The sequence below is a fragment of the Nerophis ophidion genome, linkage group LG02, assembly GCF_033978795.1.
Source record: "Nerophis ophidion isolate RoL-2023_Sa linkage group LG02, RoL_Noph_v1.0, whole genome shotgun sequence".
NCBI classification, from domain to species: domain Eukaryota; kingdom Metazoa; phylum Chordata; class Actinopteri; order Syngnathiformes; family Syngnathidae; genus Nerophis; species Nerophis ophidion.
This window is the reverse complement of record NC_084612.1, coordinates 50322522-50337980: the sequence shown is the minus strand read 5'-3', so window position 1 is coordinate 50337980 and position 15459 is coordinate 50322522. Positions and strand designations below refer to the sequence as shown.

Here is a 15459-nt window from a genome sequence, read left to right as displayed (position 1 = left end):
AAAGAGAGAGAGGCACTGATCAAACATTAAATGTGTAACTTACACTAGGTCATACAGTTTAACAACTGTATTAGTATTATTTTTTCAATTGTTACATCGGACATAAAACATCAGTAAAAGTTGAAAGAAAAAAAGAGCAAAAAAATCGGTATGTAATGAGAAAAAAGTGAAAGGTTCCATCTAACATTTATTGATCAATAAAATACTCTATCAGCTATAATACAAAACTGACTCAATATCTGTATTTTTAAATGAAAAGATATCAATATGGCCTCGCATACTTTGACTTGGTGGACAAAATGTAGACACCCCTAAACTAAACTGTCAAAAGTATCGATATCATGAATCGATACAAGAACATAAGGATCTGATATCGGCGGTATCGATGTTTCAGTATTGATCCGCACATCACCACTATCCAGGTGGAACCAATATTTTGGTATGTTTGATAGGGATGTCCCGCGACCCCATCAGGGAAATAAGCGGTAGAAAAATGGATGGATGGATGATAGGGATGTAGGTAGTCTTAGACCAGGGGTGTCAAACTCATTTTAGCTCAGGGGCCATATGGAGCGGGCCGGACTGGTAAAATCATTGCATGATAACTTAAAAATAAAGATCAATCATCAAACAAAGTTTATTCATACAGCCCTAAATCACAAGTGTCTCAAAAGGCTGCACAAGCCACGACAACATCCTCAGCTCAGATCCCTAAATAAACACAAACATTTTGGAATATAAAAAAGGTTCAACATTTCTAATAAACATTTTGGAATTTAAAAGGTTCAACGTTTTTGTATACAAACATTTCGGAATTCAAAAAGGGTTCAACGTTTTGAAACACAATATTTTTTTAATTTAAAAAGGTTCAACGTTTCTAAACACAAACATTTTGGAATTTAAAAAAGGTCCAAAATTTCTAATAAACATTTCCGAATTTAAAAAGGGTGCAACGTTTCATAACACAAACATTTTGAAATTTAAAAAAGGTCAACGTTTCTAAACAGAGACATTTTGGAATTTAAAAAAGGTTCAATGTTTCACACACAAACATTTCAGAATTTAAAAAAAGTTCAACATTTCTAAACACAAACATGTCGAAATTTGAAAGAAGTTCAACATTTCTAAACACAAACATTTTGGAATTTAAAAAAAGGTCAACGTTTCTAAACGGAAACATTTTGTAATTTAAAAACGGTTCAATTTTTCTAAACACAAACATTTTGGAATTCAAAAAAGGTTTATACGTTTCCAAACATCTTGGAAATAAAAACGAGTTCAATGTTTCTAAAAAGAAACATTTTTCAAATTTTAAAGAAATACAATGTTTCTTAACACAAACATTTCAGAATTTAAAAAGGGTTCATCATTCCTAATAAAAACATTTCGGAATTTAACAAAAGTTAGACGTTTCGAAACACGAACATGTCGATATTTTAAAGAAGTTCAACGTTTCTAAACACAAACAATGTGGAATTTAAAAAAGGTTCAACATTTCTATACACAGACATTTTGGAATTTAAAAATGGTCAACGTTTCTAAACAGAAACATTTTGGAATTTAAAAACGGTTCAATGTTTCTGAACACAAACATTTCGGAATTTAAAAAAAGTTAAAACGTTTCTAAACACAAACATGTCGAAATTTTTAAGAAGTTCAACGTTTCTAAAAACAAACAATTTGGAGTTTCAAAAAGGTTCAACATTTCTAATAAACATTTCGGAATTTAAAAAAGACTTAACTTTTCATAACACATACATTTCAGAATTTAAAAAAGGTTTAACGTTTCATAACAAAAACATTTCTGAATTTAAAAAAGTTGAATGTTTCTAAACACAAACATTTTGGAATTTAAAAAAGGTCACCGTTTCTAAACAGAAACATTTTGGAATTTAAAAAAGGTTCAATGTTTCTGAACACAAACATTTTGGAATTTAAAAAAGGTTTAAATGTTTCTAAACACGAACATGTTGGAAATAAAAACAAGTTCAACATTTCTAAACATAAACATTTTTGAAATTTTAAAGAAGTTCAACGTTTCTAAACACAAACATTTCAGAATTTAAAAAAGGTTCAACATTTCTAATAAACATTTCGGAATAAAAAAAGTTCAAGTTTCTAAACACGAACATGTCAACATTTTAAAGAAATTCAACGTTTCTAAACACAAACATTTTGGAATTTAAAAATGGTTCAACATTTCTAATAAACATTTCAGAATTTAAAAAAGGTTCAACATTTCTAAACACGGACATTTCGGAATTTAAAAAAGGTTCAACGTTTCTGATCACAAACATTTCGGAATTTAAAAAAGGTTCAACGTTGCTCAACACAAACATTTCGGAATTTAAAAAAGGTTCAAAGTTACTAAACACAAACATTTTGGAATTTTAAAAAAGTCCAACATTTCTAAATACAAACATTTCAGAATGTATAAAAGTTTCAACATTTCTAAACACAATCATTTCAGAATTTATAAAAGGTTGAGCGTTTCTAAACACACACATTTTGGAATTAAAAAACAGGTTCAAAGTTTCTAAACACAAACATATCAGAATTTAAAAAAGGTTCAACGTTTCTCAACACAAACCTTTTGGAATTTAAAAAAGGTTCAACGTTACTAAACACAAACATTTTGGAATTAAAAAAAATCCAACATTTCTAAATACAAACATTTCAAAATTTAAAAAAGGTTTAACATTTCTAAACACAAACATTTCGGAATTTAAAAAAGGTTAAATGTTTCTAAACACAAACCTTTTGGAATTTAAAAAAAGGTTCAAGGTTTCTTATCACAAACATTTCAGAATTTAAAAAAGGTTCAACGTTTCGCAAGATAAACATTTCGGAATTTAAAAAAGGTTCAACGTTACTAAACATAAACATTTTGGAATTTAAAAAAAGTCCAACAATTATAAATACAAACATTTCAAAATTTTAAAAAGGTTCAACATTTCTAAACACAAATATTTCGGAATTTAAAAAAGGTTCAATGTTTCTAAACACAAACATTTTGGAATTTTAAAAAAGGTTCAAAGATTCTAAACACAAACATTTCAGAATTTAAAAACATTAAACGTTTCTAAACAAACATTTTGTAATTTAAAAAAGATTCAACGTTTCTAAACACAAACATTTTGGAATTCAAAAAAGTTAAACGTTTCTAAACACAAACATTACGAAATTTAAAAAGGTTCAACATTTCTAAAGACAAATATTTCGGAATTTGAAAAAGGTTCAACGTTTCTAAACACAAACATTTCGGAATTTAAAAAAGGTTCAACGTTTCTAAACAAACATTACGTAATTTAAAAAAGATTCAACGTTTCTAAACACAAACATTTCGGAATTCAAAAAAGTTAAACGTTTTTAAACACAAACATTACGAATTTAAAAAAGGTTCAATGTTTCTAAACACAAACATTTCGGACTTTTAAAAAGGTTCAATTTTTCTAAACACAAACATTTCGGACTTTTAAAAAGGTTCAACATTTCTGATAAACATTTCGAAATAAAAAAAAAGTTCAATGTTTCTAAACATAAACATTTCGGAATTTAAAAAAGGTTCAATGTTTCTAAGCAAACATTTCAGAATTAAAAAAGGTTCAACGTTTCTAAACACGAACATGTTGGAAATAAAAACAAGTTCAATGCTTCGCAACACAAACATTTAAAACATTTTAAAGAAGTTTAACGTTTCTAAACACAAACATTTCGGAATTTAAAAAGGTTCAACATTTCTGATAAACATTTCGAAATAAAAAAAAAGTTCAATGTTTCTAAACATAAACATTTCGGAATTTAAAAAAGGTTCAATGTTTCTAAGCAAACATTTCAGAATTAAAAAAGGTTCAACGTTTCTAAACACGAACATGTTGGAAATAAAAACAAGTTCAATGCTTCGCGACACAAACATTTAAAACATTTTAAAGAAGTTTAACGTTTCTAAACACAAACATTTCGGAATTTAAAAAGGTTAAACATTTCTGATAAAAATTTCGGAATTTAAAAAAGGTTAAACGTTTCTAAACACAAACATTTCGGTTTTTAATAAAGTTAAACAGTTCTAAACACAAATATTTCGAATTTAAAAAAAGGTTCAATGTTTCTAAAGACAAACATTTCGGAATTTAAAAAAAGGTTCAACAATTATAAACACAAACATTACGGAATTTAAAAGAGGTAAATGTTTTTAAACACAAACATTTCGGAATTTAACACATGTTCAACGTCTCTAAACACGAACATGTTGGGAATAAAAACAAGTTCAACGCTTCGCAACACAAACATTTAAAACATTTTAAAGAAGTTTAACGTTTCTAAACACAAACATTTCGGAATCTTAAAAAGGTTCAACATTTCTGATACAAATTTCGGAATTTAAAAAAGGTTAAACGTTTCTAAACACAAACATTTCGGTTTTTAATAAAGTTAAACATTTAGAAACACAAACATTTCGGAATTTAAAAAAAGGTTCAATGTTTCTAAAGACAAACATTTCGGAATTTAAAAAAAGGTTCAACAATTATAAACACAAACATTACGGAATTTAAAAGAGGTAAATGTTTTTAAACACAAACATTTCGGAATTTAACACATGTTCAACGTCTCTAAACACGAACATGTTGGAAATAAAAACAAGTTCCACGCTTCGCAACACAAACATTTAAAACATTTTAAAGAAGTTTAACGTTTCTAAACACAAACATTTCGGAATTTTAAAAAGGTTCAACATTTCTGATAAAAATTTCGGAATTTAAAAAAGGTTAAACGTTTCTAAACACAAACATTTCGGTTTTTAATAAAGTTAAACATTTCGAAACACAAACATTTCGGAATTTAAAAAAAGGTTCAACAATTATAAACACAAACGTTACGGAATTTAAAAAAGGTAAACGTTTTTAAACACAAACATTTCGGAATTTAACACAGGTTCAACGTTTCTAAACACGAACATGTTGGGAATAAAAAAAGTTCAACGTTTCTCAACACAAACATCTCGGAATTTTAAAAAGGTTCAGCATTTCTGATAAACATTTTGGAATTTAAACAAAGTTAAACGTTTCTAAAAACAAACATTTCGGAATTTAAAAAAAGTTAAACGTTTCCAAACACAAACATTTCGGAATATAAAAAAGGCTCAACGTGTCTAAACACGAACATGTTGGAAATAAAAACAAGTTCAACGTTTCTCAACACAAACATTTGGGAATTTTAAAAAGTTAAACATTTCTAAACAGGAACATTTCAGAATTGAAAAAAGGTCACATCCTAACATGTCTGAAAAGGAATAGGGAGAATCAGAGCTTGTTTAATCCCTAATGTGTGCACATAATGCTTTTTCTTTGGCTTTTTTGACACAAACATAAGGATCATCCTCTAAGTTTCTTTTTTAATTATTCATTGTCATTTTTCAACAAAGGACATCATTATATATATTTTTTTTAAGTCAACCTTTTCAAATGGGGTATTTTACAATGCGACTTGTCCAGGGTGTACGCCGCCTTCCGCCTGATTGTAGCTGAGATAGGCACCAGCGCCCCCAGCAACCCCAAAGGGAATAAGCGGTGGGAAAAATGGATGGGATGGATGGTATTTTAAAATAATAGCTAACTTAAGATTGTTTTTTTGTTTAATATATTAGACCAATCACATTCTGAAAGTGTGTAAATCATAATGATTTTTTTACACTTACATGTTGCAGTTAATTGTACTCTATCTTCATTAGATGTTATTTAGACTTTCTGAAAAAATGATGTGATAATGTTCTTTAATCACATAGTTGGAATTGAGTCTTGCAGCGTTTTAAATTGCTCCCATTGGTGTTAATTTGTAATCCGTCAGAAGATGAAATTAGTGTAATTTACCGGTATTCGTTTTCCTCAACTGATGTACTACTATCGTGTGGTTTATTATGTACATATGTAGCATCGTCTACAACAAAACTCGTGAATTTGGACTCATTTCATTAATCACACTTGAAGTAAGAAGGGGATAGATATTATTCCAGAATATTTATGTGCGCCCAGAAAATGTGTCCCCAGTCATAAGTACAACACGAAATGCACATATTATTAGTTTGTATACAAACCCCATTTCCATATAAGTTGGGAAATTGTGTTAGATGTAAATATAAACGGAATAAAATGATTTGCAAATCATTTTCAACCCATATTCAGTTGAATATGCTACAAAGACAACATATTTGATGTTCAAACTGATAAACATTTTTTTATTTGCAAATAATCATTACTTTAGAATTTGATGCCAGCAACACGTGACAAAGAAGTTGGGAAAGGCGGCAATAAATACTGATTAAGTTGAGGAATGCTCATCAAACACTTATTTGGAACATCCCACAGGTGTGCAGGCTAATTGGGAACACGTGGGTGCCATGATTGGGTATACAAAAAAGCTTCCATGAAATGCTAAGTAATTTACAAACAAGGAAGGGGCGAGGGCCACCAATTTGTAAGCAAATTGTTGAACAGTTTTAAAACAACATTTCTCAACGAGTTATTGCAAGGAATTTAGAGATTTTACCATCTACGGTCCGTAAAATCATCAAAAGGTTCAGAGAATCTGGAGAAATCACTGCACGTAAGCGATGATATTACGGACCTTTGAACCCTCAGGCGGTACTGCATCAAAAACCGACATCAGTGTGTAAAGGATATCACCACATGGGCTCAGGAACATTTCATAAAACCACTGTCAGTAACTACAGTTGGTCACTACATCTGTAAGTGTGAGTTAAAACTCTACTATGAAAAGCCAAACCCATTTATCAACAATATCCTCAAACGCCGCCGGCATGGCGGGGCCAGAACTCACCTAAGATGGAGTGATGCAAAGTGGAAAAGTGTTCTGTAGTCTGTCGAGTGCACATTTCAAATTATATTTGGAAACTGTGGACGTGGTGTCCACCGGAACAAAGAGGAAAATAACCATCAGGATTGTTATAGGCGCAAAGTTCAAAAACCAGGATCTGTGATGGTATGGGGGTGTATTAGTGCCCAAGACATGGGTAACTTAAACATCTGTGAAGGCACCATTAATGCTGAATGGTCCATACAGGTTTTGGAGCAACATATGTTGTCATCCAAGCAACGTTATCATGGACTCCCCTGCTTATTTCAGCAAAACAATACTAAGCCATGTGTTACAACAGCGTGGCTTCTTAAAAAAAAAGAGTGCGGGTACTTTCCTGGCCCGCCTGCAGTCCAGACTTTTCTCCCATCGAAAATGTGTGGCAAATTATGAAGCATAAAATACGACAACAAAACCCCGGACTGTTAAACAACTTAAGCTTTAGATCAAGCAAGAATGGTAAAGAATTCCATTTTCAAAACTTCAACAAATAGTTTCCTCAGTTTCCAAACGTTTATTGAGTGGGGTTCAAAGAAAAGGTGATGTAAGACAGTGGTGAACATGCCCTTTCCCAACTACTTTGGCACATGTTGCAGCCATGAAATTCTAAGTTAATTATTATTAGCAAAATAAAAAATAAAGTTTATGAGTTTGAACATCAAATATCTTGTGTTTGTAGTGCATTCAATTGAATATGGGTTGAAAAGGATTTGCAAATCATTGTATTACGTTTATATTTACATCCAACACAATTTCCCAACTCATATGGAAACAGGGTTTGTACTATCATTCATAAGCAGCGTCCAAACACACAAGTGTTGCCTCCATAGACATCTTATTAGTGTATGCAGCATGGATGGAGCGCTTCTGCGTACTGGCGCTGACGAGACGCTAGGCAGCCATCTTACAGTGGTGATTCTCTCCACTCAGTGCAATTCATTTGGCAGGAGCAATGAACTGTCAGCGCATTTAATTCATCTTACCTCACTGACTACCACTGATTTCCACGCTCTTTTTTTTGTCATACGTGTAGCTATGATAAAGGACACATGTTTTATTAACCAGAGTTTGCTTAAAAGTAATAGAATATTCTTTACCCCAAAAGGGAATAAGCGGTAGAAAAATGGATGGATGGATGGATATATGCTTTAAGTGACCAGACGTCCGAGATCAAAACTGGGAATGTAATCCCAGAGAAGGGGAAAAAAACGGTCAGCTATTTTTACGTTGAAGAAACAGTATGATTAGGTTATATATACAAGCGTATATCCTACATATACAATGTATGAATACATTAGATATCTATATATCTTATACATTGTATGTCTGTTGCTGCAGCAGCAGAGAGTTTATTCTGTCTTGACACTTTGTATTGATATTTTTTATTACATTATTCTCTTAAATTTACATGTTTATAGTGATTGTTTTATATGTATTTTTTATGTATGTCGCTTTGGATAAAAGTGTCTGCCAAATACTTAAACATATATAAACACCTGAAAGTCTTTATAGCAGTTAAAACCACCAATCTGTTTCACTGGATTCAGAATAAAACCAAATTCTGTCTTACCCAACATTTTTAGTATTTAAATATTGTTACTTGAAGCTAGACTAAATGTAGACTTGTATAATACTGTATAGCCACTGTCCATCTGATTGTCTAGTTAGCCAACATATATTACCCCTCCACCCTCCAACACAATCTGGACTGTGGTCCTAACTTTTATCCCTGGTGGCTTTTACAATCTTTATTTTCATCATTTATTTCAACTTTATGTTATTCAGGCATGACATTTTTAAATTTTATTAATTTCATTGACAAGCAATTCTATTATGGTCATACTCTTGTTTGTGAGCGGCTACGATTTCAGTACTACTGAAGATCTTTGTTCCTTCTCAACTCAGTGGTAATATTCTTTTCACAAAATACAACCAATAGTACGTTAATGTTAAATCTTACTTCTGAAAAGTAGTCCCAGATTCCTATTTTCAACAGTCCGCTCATTTGAGCAGGAAAACGCTGAACACCTATGTTTTCTACCTGTCAACTGTCAGTTTAGGCTGCTCGCCGGCTCCTCATCACCACTTCAAGATGGCGGCCCAACTTCTCGCGTCACAGCAGCCAATGCTGTGTCTACTTGTAAGATGTCTATGGTTATAACGTCATTGCAAACACGTCAATCTGTTGCGTCCACTGCGGTTCGCTACCTTATTCATACGAATTTGTCAAGTGATATTTTTTAAGCGGGGTTGCATGAGGTACCTATATATAACGTTACTTTAGTCCATGGAACACACACAGTAACGTAATGTTAGACGGCGGTCAGCAGCACCACGTTTTTACCCACCTACAAAAGAACATAGTAAAAAAAAAAGGTAAGTTAAAATGTATACTATATTAAGAATATGGGTACATATTGCATAGGGCCCTGACATCTAGAAAGTACAACTCTGATCATTGTTATGTTCTTGACTTGACTCGGCACATGTGGACAAAAACTTGAGACTGACTTATGACTTGCAAAACAATGACTTGGTCCCACCTCTGGCAGTTTCTTTCATTCAATAATTCCAGCTCATTTTTATACTTATCAAACTCATCTCGTAGGCCGGAGGAAAACCTGTTGGCGGGCCCGACTCTGCCCACGGACCATACCTTCGACAGCCCTGTCTTAGACAATTTTTGATGTACGTTCAAATGGCATAAAAAAATCAGCACATCGTCCCACTTACCCCATATTTTCCCCACATGCCTTTTAAGGCCGATCTCCTCTGGCTAAAACTGTAGGTAAAGCTAGCCGCGGATTTGATAAAACCTCATCGAGCTGGATGCAATCTTACTTGGATGGGAGGAAACAAGTGGTAGAGGTGAACGGCACCGTGCCCCCCCTCCCCTCTCAGTAAGCTGTGGAGTCCCCCAAGGCAGTATATTAGGGCCTTTACTGTTCCTAATATACGTAAATGACATGTCATCAGCATGCGACTGTGAATTGTTCCTGTTTGCGGATGACTCGGCCCTGCTGGTATCCGGTACAAGGACAAGTCACAGGTGGAAAAAATCCTCAGGGCTGAACTCTGTAGTATTTGCACCTGGCTCGCTCACATTAAACTTTTCATACACTTAGGTAAAACGGTATCCATCCTATTTGAGTCCCACATCAACCTTAAGAAAGTCAGTGACTTCACTATTAAAGTGGGTGACATTGTTATCACCGGGAAAGATGAGATCACATACCTAGGTTACATTCTAGAGGCTAAGCTTTCCTGTGATAAAATGGCAACCAAGGGAATCAAAAAGGTCAACCAACGAACGAGATTTCTCTACAGAATCTCCTCTCTGGTCAACAAAAGCACCTTGAAGATTCTAGCGGGAACATTCATTTAACCCTTTTCCGATTAAGCATGCACCTCCTGGTACCCCAGCACCTCCAAAACCCTCAAATCTAGACTCCAAACATCCCAGAACAAGCTAGTCACTTTACTTCTAGACCTCCAACCCCAGTTCACACCTCACTGCTACCCACTTCTCCAAAGTGGGCTGGCTCAGGGTGGAGGACAGAGTAAAAAAACTTGCACTGAGCCTAGTATATAAAATTCGCTACACCCCTTGATACCGAAGTACATGTCAAACTACTTCCATACCGTAAATGACCGCCATAACCACAACACCAGGGGGAGCTCTACAAACCTTAATTCCGATCTAACAAAGGTCTTAACTCATTCTCCTTCAATGCCACATCAATATGGAATGAACTCCCAACCGGTGTTAAAGAAAGTGCATCTCTATCCTCCTTCAAAATCACACTAAAAGAACACCTTGAGGCAACTACAACCCTAGACTAATACCCTCCCCCCTCCACATCCCACCTCACCGGATTGTAGATAATCAAATGTAAATAATCAAACGTAAATAATCATATGTATATACTTGTTTTTAAGTTTTCTGAGCTCACTATGTTCACTTCTCGATGTACATATCCTACCAAGTCAGACCTACACTGTTTCAATGTCCATTTCTCAGATGATATTATTGTTGATGCTGATATCAACCGAGCTTAACCCCCTCCGCTCCAATCCCCTCCACATCCCAACCCCTGGATTGTAAATAAAGTAAATTATTCAATGTATATATACTCTGATGATTAACTTGTGAAATGACTGTATTATGCTGATAGTATATATTTGTACCATGAATTGATTAACGTGGACCCCGACTTAAACAAGTCGAAAAACTTGTTCGGGTGTTACCAGTTAGTGGTCAATTGTCCATAATATGTACTGTATTGTGCAATCTACTAATAAAAGTTTCAGTCAATCAAGCTTAGCTATTAGCATGCCAGGAGTAGCCAAGCTAACAGCTAAGCTAGCCGCTAAGATAGCTTGAACCAACACCAAGAGATAAGTGCTCAGTAAAGTTATAGAAGTGTAGATGGCAGAAAGTAAACAGCTGCGAACAGGGAATTAAAACTTACGTTAACAATAGCAGCGAGAGGATCATTTGTGTCAACATTGCCACAGCCAGCACACGACAGGTAAGAGAAGGGTGGATGGACCCATCCTTATCAGTTTATAATTCATAGTAGAGCATACTTGCCAACCCTCCTGATTTTCCTGGGAGACTCCCGGATTTCAGTGCCCCTCCCGAAAATCTACCGGGGCAACCATTCTCCCAAATTTCTCCCGATTTCCAACCAGACAAAAATATTGGGGGTGTGTCTTTACTACCTTTAGCATCCTCTCTCACCTGAAACCTTTACCCCTTAACAGCCGCATGCTGTCCAGGCGTCCGCTTTTTCTCCATATAAACAGCAAGCCGGCACAGTCACATGATGATGTGGCGTTGGACGGGTTTAACAACGGTCTTTATTCGAAGATGTCAAGAAATGCTGACACTTTGTGTGATCTTTTAACTGGTTTAATGATGATTTCAAACAAATACACACAAGTGAATGCAAGGCATACTTGGTCAACAGCCATACATGTCACACTGAGGGTGGCCGTATAAACAACTTTTAACACTGTTACAAATATGTTGAAGAGGTTCATTTAGCCCACTGACGTGTATTTGTAAATGGTTATAATAATAATAATGGATTCGATTTATATCGCGCTTTTCTATTGTTAGATACTCAAAAGCGCTCACATCATTCATTCACACCTGGTGGTGGTAAGCTGCATATGTAGCCACAGCTGCCCTGGGGTAGACTGACGGAAGCGTGGCTGCCAGTTAGCGCCTACGGCACCTCCGACCACCACCAATCATTCATTCACCAGTGTGGGCGGCACCGGGGGCAAGGGTGAAGTGTTCTGCCCAAGGACACAACGGCAGCGATTTTGGATGTCAATAGGTGGGAAGCAAACCTGCAACCCTCAGGTTTCTGGCACGGCCACTCTAACCACTACGCCATGCCGCCCCCAGTTGGTTGATTTATAAAGACTAGTAAGGTAAAGTGTTGTACCTGACAAGCGGGCCCCAAAGACTGTCAACAGGGATGAAGGAGCATACCAACTATTTCACACCTGGGACACAGTCCTGCAGGGCCGCCCCCGGCCGTTTGTTAGACATCCAAACGACAAGGGGCGCACCTCCCTACCCCCGGCGCACACCAGGAGACACCGCCATCCAACCACTTCAGGTGGGATGGTACAATCCATATAACACGTCACAGACAACGTCACGCTAACATCATGTGACACCTCTGATGAAGGCTGTAGAAGCAACGTAGCCAACACTTGTCAGGTACAACACTTTACCTTACTAGCCTATATAAATCAACCATTTATAAAAAAAAAAAAAAGTGTTACAAATATGCGGCACACTGTCAACCCACACCAAACAAGAATGACAAACACATTTCGGGAGAACATCCGCACCGTGACACAATACCCCGAACCCCTTGCAGCACTAACTCTTCCGGGACGCTACAATATTATCCATGGGTTTTGGAGCTCAGTGCACAACTGCACACACAACATTTGGAGGTCTCAAGGTTGGCAAGTATGTACTAATGGATCCACCAGAGGGTGCTGCAGCCCAACAGTCGAGCGAGAGCGAGCGCGAGAGAGAGGCCCTGTGAGCACACACGTGATCAAACATGGACGAGGAGGTCGTGGTTTGAAAACAGGACGCGGTTCAAGCGGGGCCGCTAACAAGATGGCCGGCCGCACGCATTAGTGCGGATGTTATTATTCAGTGACCGATAATTCACTCTGCCTCTGCTTGTACGCCTCCGGGCTCCATCTCCAGCACTCAGATGGTTTCTCCCAGCAGATTGTCTCACACAGCACGAGCCCCCCCCCCCTTTCCCTTGCATTAACTCCATTAACAAACAGCTCTCTGGGGCCCCCGGGGACCTGCAGGGCCGGACAAACACTTGGCGTGATGAGGGGTTAATTGAGCCTGACTGGGGTCTGGGTGGATGTGTGGTGTGGAGATCATGCAGTGCATCATGGGTGTCCGTGAGAGGAGACCCCTGTCAATGCCAGTCCGGGGGTTCATCTACTCTCGAGCAGAGAATCCCTCCGGCTCTTGGATGCCAGCGACTCCTCCCCCCCGCCGTTTTGGAACGCAGCCCACCCCCTCGCTTATGTAATTTCAGCGGTCCGAGTTGTAGCGGCGCATTACACCCTGACGGAGTAGTCGTAAAGGTCGTTAGCGTGATACACTAATACACTTTTAGAAACACTAAAAAGTTGCCATCTAAAAACACACTAAAAATGTCTGTTACCATCCTAAAACACACTAAAAATGTACAAACCCCGTTTCCGTATGAGTTGGGAAATTGTGTTAGATGTAAATATAAACGAAATACAATGATTTACAAATCATTTTCAACCCATATTCAGTTGAATATGCTACAAAGACAACATGTTTGATGTTAAAACTGATAAATATTTTTTTTTTTGCAAATAATCATTAACTTTAGAAATTTATCCCAGCAACACGTGACAAAGAAGTTGGGAAAGGTGGCAATAAATTAAAGTTAAAGTATCAATGATTGTCACATATATACTAGGTGTGGCAAAATAATTCTCTGCATTTGACCCATAACCCTTGATCAGCCCCTGAGAAGTGAGGGGAGCAGTGGGCGGCAGCGGTGCCTCGCCCGGGAATCAATACTGATAAAGTTGAGGAATGCTCATCAAACACTTATTTGGAACATCCCACAGGTGTGCAGGCTAATTGGGAACAGGCGGGGGCCATGATTGGGTATAAAAGCAGCTTCCATAAAATCCTAAGTAATTCACAAACAAAGATGGGGCGAGGGTCACCAATTTGTAAGCAAATTGGCGGACAGTTTTAGAACAACATTTCTCAACGAGCTATTGCAAGGAATTTAGGGATTTTACCATCTACGGTCCGTAAAATCATCAAAAGGTTCAGAGAATCTAGAGAAATCACTCCACTAAGCGATGATATTACGGACATTTGAACCCTCAGGCGGTACTGCATCAAAAACCGACATCAGTGTGTAAAGAATATCACCACATGGGCTCAGGAACACTTCATTAATCCACTTTCAGTAACTACAGTTGGTTGCTACATCTGTAAGTGCAAGTTAAAACTCTACTATACAAAACAAAAGTCATTTATCAACAACACCAAAGAACGCCACCGGCTTCGCTGTGCCCGAGTTCATCTAAGATGGACTGATGCAAAGTGGAAAAGTGTTTTGTGGTCTGACGAGTCCACATTTCAAACTATATTTGGAAACTGTGGACGTGGTGTCCTCCGGAACAAAGAGGAAAATAACCATCCGGATTGTTATAGGCACAAAGTTCAAAAGCCAGCATCGGTGTTGGTAGGGGGTGTTTTAGTGCCCAAGGCATGGGTAACTTACACATGTGTGAAGGCACCATTAATGCTGAATGGTCCATACAGGTTTTGGAGCAACATATGTTGTCATCCAAGCAACGTTATCATGGACGCCCCTGCTTATTTCAGCAATCCAATGCCAAGGGACGGCGTGGCGCAAGTGGGAGAGTGGCCGTGCGCACACCCGAGGGTCCCTGGTTGAATCCCCACCTAGTACCAACCTCGTCACGTCCTTTGTGTCCTGAGCAAGACACGTCACCCTTGCTTCTGATTAGCGCCTTGCATGGCAGCTCCCTCCATCAGTGTGTGAATGTGTGTGTGAATGGGTAAATGTGGAACTAGTGTCAAAGCGCTTTGAGTACTTTGAAGGTAGAAAAACGCTACACAAGTACAACCCATTTATCAATCAATCAATCAATGTTTACTTATATAGCCCTAAATCACCAGTGTCTCAAAGGGCTGCACAAACCACAACACAAACCACTACGACATCCTCGGTAGGCCCACATAAGGGCAAGGAGAACTCACACCCAGTGGGACGTCGGTGACAATGATGACTATGAGAACCTTGGAGAGGACGAAAGCAATGGATGTCGAGCGGGTCTAACATGATACTGTGAAAGTTCAATCCATAATGGATCCAACACAGCCGCGAGAGTCATTAATTATTTATTTAAGTCACGTGTTACAACAGCGTGGCTTCGTAGTAAAAGAGTGCGGGTACTTTCCTGGCCCGCCTGTAGTCCAGACATGTGTCCCATCGAAAATGTGTG

General features: G+C 37.1%; 1 protein-coding gene across 2 annotated transcripts in view; it reads right to left on the bottom strand.

The window, feature by feature from the left end:
- Nucleotides 1-15459, bottom strand: part of LOC133542060 (membrane-associated guanylate kinase, WW and PDZ domain-containing protein 3) — a 418319-nt gene that overhangs the window by 35518 nt on the left and 367342 nt on the right. The gene's annotated exons all lie outside the window — the stretch shown is intronic.